Source organism: Diaphorina citri, unplaced genomic scaffold (genome assembly GCF_000475195.1).
Source record: "Diaphorina citri unplaced genomic scaffold, Diaci psyllid genome assembly version 1.1 scaffold608, whole genome shotgun sequence".
Classification (NCBI taxonomy): Eukaryota; Metazoa; Arthropoda; class Insecta; order Hemiptera; family Psyllidae; genus Diaphorina; species Diaphorina citri.
In genome coordinates, this window is record NW_007378042.1 from 155,670 (window position 1) to 164,174 (window position 8,505).

General features: G+C 39.7%; 1 long non-coding RNA gene across 2 annotated transcripts; it reads left to right on the forward strand.

Moving 5' to 3' along the window:
* The first annotated feature begins 5,222 nt into the window (after nt 1–5,222).
* On the forward strand, nt 5,223–6,299 carry LOC113467981. Of its 2 annotated transcripts, none has more exons than XR_003391872.1 (2): nt 5,223–5,582; nt 6,158–6,299. It is a non-coding gene; the product is annotated as an uncharacterized LOC113467981 (long non-coding RNA). The 2 variants fall into 2 exon arrangements; XR_003391871.1 differs by having other exon boundaries at nt 6,161–6,299.
* The last annotated feature ends 2,206 nt before the right edge of the window (nt 6,300–8,505 follow it).

Sequence of the window (8,505 nt, forward strand, 5' to 3'; positions counted from 1 at the left end):
TGCCGCATATATTTAGCATGATGAATCTCTCAACTCAGTCCTATTTCAAATGGCATCATGTGATATTATTCTGCGGGTACCTACCTGGGTGTATTAACGTTTTTAAACGAGTCAAAGGTCAAAGTGTAAAGTAAAATCAGGACCAAAATATAATCTAGAATAAATAATTGTTTCGGGTACCAACCTGGGTGTATTAACGTTTTTAATCGAGTCAAAGGTCAAAGTGTAATGTAAAATCAGGACCAAAATATACTTTAATCTAGAATAAATAATTGTTTAAGATCTCCTAGCCACTCGAGTTAGCTTGGAAAGTAGCGCGCCTGCCTTGTACCTTGTACCTAAGCCTTGAGCCCCTAGATCGCAGGTTCGCTCCCCATACGGGACAAACTTTATGTTAAACAGCTAAGGTTCGTTCTTGGAACCGCTTCTGTCCTCTCTTTGATTTCGGGACGACAAGACCTCCGTTTTTACAGCTCCCTCTATCAAACCTTGGTACCTAATGCAACTTTGTTACCTAATGAAAAGTGGTGTTAGTAATACACGTTGGTAGTTATTTGTAACGCAACGTGGAAGGTAGCGCGCCTGCCTTGTACCTAAGCCCTAAGCCCCTAGATCGCAGGTTCGCTCCCCACACGGGACAAACTTTATGTTAAACAGCTAAGGTTCGTTCTTGGAACCGCTGACTTTCTTCTATCCTGTCCTCTCTTTGATTTTGGGATGACAAGACCTCCGTTTTTACAGTTCCATCTATCAAACCTTGGTACCTAATGCAACTTTGTTACCTAATGAAAAGTGGTGTTAGTAATACACGTTGGTAGTTATTTGTAACGCAACGTTGCCAAACCGCTAGTCGAAAGGTCATTCCGATCAGAAGAATCGCGCCATACGACTGAAACCCGTAATCACCCGTATCGTGAGCAAACACTTAACCCCCTCAGTAAAATCTATCGAAAACATTATCAGCCTCCCTACAAGCTAGCTAATCCATTGGATAGAATCCATTGGAAATAGCAAGAACGTGACCTATTGCTGGGATTCGTACTTAATTCCATGCTCAACAATGAACGTACTTTTACGTGTTTACTGGAAACATTGATATGAAGTGATGAATTGATGATTCATTAATTAAGTTAATCTTTTGATCGCACATGAATTTTTAATCGCACATGTTTCAATGGGGCGAGATTATGCTTCGTCCTGTAATGAAAGGGTTGGAGTTTTCCTCCCTACAAGCTAGCTAGCTACAAATAGAATCCATTGGAAATAGCAAGAACGTGACCTATTGCTGGGATTCGTACTTAATTACATGCTCAACAATGAACGTACTTCTACGTGTTTACTGGAAACATTGATATGAAGTGATGATTCATTAAGTTGATCTTTTAATCGCACATGTTTCAATGGGGCGAGATTATGCTTCGTCCTGTAATGAAAGGGTTGGAGTTTTAAGCTGATAGCTGATGTAGTGTAGGGTGTAGATTTATCAGGGAATGAATAGAATAGAATAGAATAGAATATACCTTGTTTATCCTGCTCGAATGAGACTAAAAAGTCCCTTTACCTCAGTAGTCAAAGCATGAAGAGCATTGAGCTGACTGGATAACGTGAAAATGAAAGAAACGAGAAAGAATCTAATGAATTTAGAACCCAATATGTATTTTAATTTTAACACTGAGGTTAATGAGTAGGTAGTTAGCCTGTTGCCGAATGGAATAGAATAGAATATACCTATACCTTGTTTATCCTGCCAGAATGAGACTGAAAGGTCCCTTTACCCCAGCAGTCTAACCAAGGTCTCGTTTATTTTATGGAAGGTTAAACCCCCGTCACGAAAGACCCTATCGCCTAGCAGATGCAATCACGGTAAACCTCTATCAAACTCTTTGTCAGAGACTTTTTCAACAACCTGTATTATTTTTAGTAAACTTGTACAAGGTCTCGTTTATTTTATGGAAGGTAAAACCCCCGTCACTATTAAAGACCCTAGCGCCTAGCAGATGCAATCACGGTAAACCTCTATCAAACTCTTTGTCAGAGACTTTTTCAACAACCTGTATTATTTTTAGTAAACTTGTTGTTGTAAAGAGAATTATTAATTATCATAAATATTTGTTATTAGGATCCATTCCATTTGTTCCCACGCGCTCACATAACGGCATCGAGATGGAACAATGAAGTCTTGAACTTCAGTCATTGCAGAGCATGTACTGTATTTACATAGGTAGTTTTGGTTCATTGTTATCACTGGGATAACCATGCCCTGTAGCCCGTAGGTAATAGTGACATGGGTATTATCAAATTGCATTTTGTACTTACAAATAAAGTTGTGTAAATAAAGAAATAAATTTTGTTGTGTTAACCCATGAATTGTACCTTTGCACCAATTCTATTGTAAAGAGAATTATTAATTATCATAAATATTTGTTATTAGGATCCATTCCATTTGTTCCCACGCGCTCATATAACGGCATCGAGATGGAACAATGAAGTCTTGAACTTCAGTCATTGCAGAGCATGTACTGTATTTACATAGGTATTATTGGTTCATTCATTATTTGGTAAAGTGGCAGATGAGATATACTTAAGTAGATACTAATTTTCCCTGTCTTTAGACGGTTGTTGAAGTGATTTAATTTTTTGGTAAAGTGGCAGATGAGATATACTTAAGTAGATACTAATTTTCCCTGTCTTTAGACTGTTGTTGAAGTGATTTAATTTGTGACATTTGTTATTAGTTCATTCATTATTTAGTAAAGTGGCAGCTGATGTACTGGAGAACTTTTTTTTGTAGTCTTTAGGCTGTTGTTGAAGTAATTTAATTTGTGACATTTGTCAAGTTTCGCCTGTTTTATCATCAGAGTGAGTAAATTTGTTTGTCACACATGCTGTTGTCTGTATTTGCTTTGGTATAAGATGTGTGATACTTACATCAGATTGTTTAATCCAAGAGTTAAACTTGAACAGAGTTTGAATTCACTTTGTGGATCCGACCATAACATATTGAAATCTTTGGATGGAAATGTCCAGTCTTATTTGAAACATTCAACTATCTTTCAGTACCTACTTACCTGTTTAACATCATCAGTACGAAACCATAATAACAAGAATATCTCAAATACTTGGGTATGATTCAAACCTAAAGCAGGCTGTCACAGAACGTGTGTGGCGGGAAAATCTTCAGAGGCAGACTCAAGTATTTCAGCCGATCTGACAGGCCTAGATCTCGAGCTATTTCAGTCACACATATTTCGACTGTTTGACAGACCGCGGTCTGAGCGGGAGTGGCAGGCAACAAGGTATTGGGGAGATCCAAAAGTTCAAGATTCGTTTTCCATATCCATGTTGGTTACCTACCAAGGTTCCATGATAATTTTATTATACTCATCTGATTGTGCCCCTGATAATTTATATATTTACAATATTTAGCGAAGTATGTATGTGTACACCATACATAATTACTACTTATAATGAAACATTATCTCATTCAAATCCTATGTTTTTAATGCCGCATATATTTAGCATGATGAATCTCTCAACTCGGTCCTATTTCAAATGGCATCATGTGATATTATTCTGCGGGTACCAACCTGGGTGTATTAACGTTTTTAATCGAGTCAAAGGTCAAAGTGTAATGTAAAATCAGGACCAAAATATACTTTAATCTAGAATAAATAATTGTTTAAGATCTCCTAGCCACTCGAGTTAGCTTGGAAAGTAGCGCGCCTGCCTTGTACCTTGTACCTAAGCCTTGAGCCCCTAGATCGCAGGTTCGCTCCCCATACGGGACAAACTTTATGTTAAACAGCTAAGGTTCGTTCTTGGAACCGCTTCTGTCCTCTCTTTGATTTCGGGACGACAAGACCTCCGTTTTTACAGCTCCCTCTATCAAACCTTGGTACCTAATGCAACTTTGTTACCTAATGAAAAGTGGTGTTAGTAATACACGTTGGTAGTTATTTGTAACGCAACGTGGCCAAACCGCTAGTCGAAAGGTCATTCCGATCAGAAGAATCGCGCCATACGACTGAAACCCGTAATCACCCGTATCGTGAGCAAACACTTAACCCCCTCAGTAAAATCTATCAAAAACATTATCAGCCTCCCTACAAGCTAGCTAGCTACAAATAGAATCTATTGGAAATAGCAAGAACGTGACCTATTGCTGGGATTCGTACTTAATTCCATGCACAACAATGAACGTACTTGGTTGTTGAAGTGATTTAATTTGTGACATTTGTTATTAGTTCATTCATTATTTAGTAAAGTGGCAGCTGATGTACTTGAGAACTTTTTTTGTAGTCTTTAGGCTGTTGAAGTGAGATTTAATTTGTGACATTCGTCAAGTTTCGCCTGTTTTATCATCAGAGTGAGTAAATTTGTTTGTCACACATGCTGTTGTCTGTATTTGCTTTGGTATAAGATGTGTTTCTTTCGTGTCTTTTCTTGTGTTGAGAGATTTTATTCTGTTGTCCTCGGACCTGATCCATATACCTGGCTTGGTCTGTGTAGGTATATGGCTCATTCGTTATCAGATGACTTAGCTTGAGCCACTGGTGTTATCTACTCAGATATGAAGAAGGTATTTTCTATGAACACTCACTTATCTTGAGTGTACTAGTACGTTAATTAGTTCTCTGTTCGAGGCATTAGGTCGAAAAACAGAGAGAGGTTCCATACGTTTGGTGAACAACTTCTTGTGTCAATAAGATGTGTTTCTTTCGTGTCTTTTCTTGTGTTGAGAGATTTTATTCTGTTGTCCTCGGACCTGATCCATATACCTGGCTTGGTCTGTGTAGGTACTCATTCGTTATCAGATGACTTAGCTTGAGCCACTGGTGTTATCTACTCAGATATGAAGAAGGTATTTTCTATGAACACTCACTTATCGTTGGTAAAGTGGCAGATGATGTACTTGTACTAATTTTTGCTAGCTTTAGGCTGTTGAAGTGATTTAATTTGTGATATTTGTCAAGTTTCGCCTGTTTTATCATCAGAGTGAGTAAATTTGCTGTTGTCTGTATTTGCTTTGGTTTAAGATGTGTTTCTTTCGTGTCTTTTCTTGTGTTGAGAGATTTTATTCTGTTGTCCTCGGACCTGATCCATGTACCTGGCTTGGTCTGTGTAGGTCTGTATTAGGTATATGGCTCATTCGTTATCAGATGACTTAGCTTGAGCCACTGGTGTTATCTACTCAGATATGAAGAAGGTATTTTCTATGAACACTCACTTATCTTGAGTGTACTAGTACGTTAATTAGTTCTCCGTTCTAGGTATTAGGTCGGAAAACAGAGAGAGGTTCCTACATCATTTCTAGAAATAGAGACCACCAATCGAGTGAGCAGTTTTACAAAACGTTTGGTGTATAACTTCTTGTGTCAAAGGTGTTTTTGGTATATTTTCTCGTCGCTGTTATTTCACTTCATAGGTACCTGTCTTAGTAGTCCATTTAGAAATCCAATAAGTGATTAAGTACACGCATTAGATTACGAAAAACTCATCAATAAAACAATAATCGTGCCTTACTCATTACTCATTATCCATTGTGATTTTGGATGAGAAAAAGCGCATTACCACAAAAAAAAGTAAGTACAGTTAGTTATCGTTGTCCACAACAAGAATGCGGGGTTTAATAGTCCTACACACTGAACTCGTCAGAAAAGACCCCCATTCCAATGTAATGTATTGTATCGTTGTCCATGATAGTAATAAATTAATAATTATTAACCCTTTGTCTCCCCCTGGTGTCTGTTTCAGCAGGGTCGAGTGTGATCGAGGCGAGCGTAGAATTTGACTACACAGCTCAAGAGACATATTTTCTCGTCGCTGTTATTTCACTTCATACCTGTCTTAGTAGTCCATTTAGAAATCTAATAAGTGATTAAGTACACGAATTAGATTACAAAAAACTCATCAATAAAACAATAATCGTGCCTTACTCATTATCCATTGTGCTTTTGGATGAGAAAAAGATCATTAGGTACCACAAAAAGAGTAAGTACAGTTATCGTTGTCCACAACAAGAATGGGGTGTAATAGTGCTACATACTGAACTCGTCAGAAAAGACCCCCATTCCAATGTAATGTATTGTATCGTTGTCCATGGTAGTAATAAATTAACAATTATTAACCCTTTGTTTCCCCCTGATGTCTGTTTCAGCAGGGTCGAGTGTGATCGAGGCGAGCGTAGAATTTGACTACACAGCTCAAGAGGCGGACGAACTCACACTAAGGAAAGGAGACCTGATTACCGGTATCCGAGTGCAGTCGGGTGGCTGGTGGGAGGGCCTACTCGTGCGAGAAAGGCAGGCTGTCACAGAACGTGTGTGGCGGGAAAATCTCGAGAGGCAGACTCAGGTATTTCGGACGATCTGACAGGCCTAGATCTCGAGCTATTTCAGCCACACACCACATTCCGACTGTTTGACAGACCGCGGTCTGAGCGGGAGTGGCAGGCAACAAAGTATTAGGGAGATCCAAAAGTTCAAGATTCGTTTTCCATATCCATGTTGGTTACCTACCAAGGTTCCATGATAATTTTATTATACTCATCTGATTATGCCCCTGATAATTTATATATTTACAATATTTAGCGAAGTATTTATGTGTACACCGTACATAATTATTACTTATAATGAAACATTATCTCATTCAAATCCTATGTTTTTAATGCCGCATATATTTAGCATGATGAATCTCTCAACTCGGTCCTATTTCAAATGGCATCATGTGATATTATTCTGGGGGTACTTACCTGGGTGTATATACTAGTAAATCTGTTCTAGAACAGGTAACATCGTAACTTCAACTGTTTTCTTGATTTAGGTTCCTCTTGGGTGTATTAACGTTTTTAAACGAGTCAAAGGTCAAAGTGTAAAGTAAAATCAGGACCAAAATATAATCTAGAATAAATAATTGTTTAAGATCTCCTAGCCACTCGAGTTAGCTTGGAAGGTAGCGCGCCTGCCTTGGACCTAAGCCCTAAGTCCCTAGATCGCAGGTTCGCTCCCCATACGGGACAAACTTTATGTTAAACAGCTAAGGTTCGTTCTTGGAACCGCTGACTTTCTTCATCCTGTCCTCTCTTTGATTTCGGGACGACAAGACCTCCGTTTTTACAGTTCCCTCTATCAAACCTTGATACCTAATGCAACTTTGTTACCTAATGAAAAGTGGTGTTAGTAATACACGTTGGTAGTTATTTGTAACGCAACGTGGCCAAACCGCTAATACAAATCAAATGTTCCTTAACAGGCTGTTAACTTGACATGCCCTTTAGGAACTGAAAAAATATTGGTGAAATCCCCTGAAAGACACATTTCTTAAACAGAAAACTTTTCTTCTCCACAGAGCCAGGCAGGAGGTGTCGTGTCCTCTTCTCCTACACTCCAGCTAATGCGGACGAGTTAGAACTTCACGTCAATGACGTCATCGATGTCCTGAGCGAAGTGGAAGAGGGATGGTGGAGGGGGCGGCTGCGAGATAGGACGGGCGTGTTTCCGTCCAACTTTGTCGAGGAAATTCCGGCGGAAACGATGACCGCCGAGAGCCGCCATAGGAAGGAGAGCAATAACAATGAGGCTGATCCTGCCAAGGCGTTGGCCGCTACTATTGGTGAGTTACATGCTTGTGGTATGTTATACATTTAGTATTTCACCTACATGTCCTACATGAATAGTTAGAAGCGTTAGAACCAATCAAGAAGTCTACCATACTCAAAAAGCCCACTCTGAGGCTTAGGTGCAGGGGCAACTGCCCCAAAAGATGGGTTAAGCTTTTACGAATCAAGACGTCACTGAACTTCAGAAGAGACTTCAATTTTTGAAGGTGAAAAGTGAAACCCCACAAAAATGGAGTGCTATGAGTCCTACCTACTGGATGCTGCACACAGGAACTTCGTAAGAAAAGCTCCGCATTTCAATGTAATGTAATCTCATAGTAAGTTTCTACAAGTAGAACATTGAGTTTATGGTCCGATGTAGGTATGTTAGTAGGGAGGTCGCCATTATCTACAAAGGAATACGGCTATATTATTCCAGTCGGCTTTGCTTTTCCCCAAGTTCTTCTTCTCCACAGAGCCAGGCAGGAGGTGTCGTGTCCTCTTCTCCTACACTCCAGCTAATGCGGACGAGTTAGAACTTCACGTCAATGACGTCATCGATGTCCTGAGCGAAGTGGAAGAGGGATGGTGGAGGGGGCGGCTGCGAGATAGGACGGGCGTGTTTCCGTCCAACTTTGTCGAGGAAATTCCGGCGGAAACGATGACCGCCGAGAGCCGCCATAGGAAGGAGAGCAATAACAATGAGGCTGATCCTGCCAAGGCGTTGACCGCTACTATTGGTGAGTTACGTGCTTGTGGTATGTTATACATTTAGTATTTCACCTACATGTCCTACATGAATAGTTAGAAGCGTTAGAACCAATCAAGAAGTCTACCATACTCAAAAAGCCCACTCTGAGGCTTAGGTGCAGGGGCAACTGCCCCAAAAGATGGGTTAAGCTTTTACG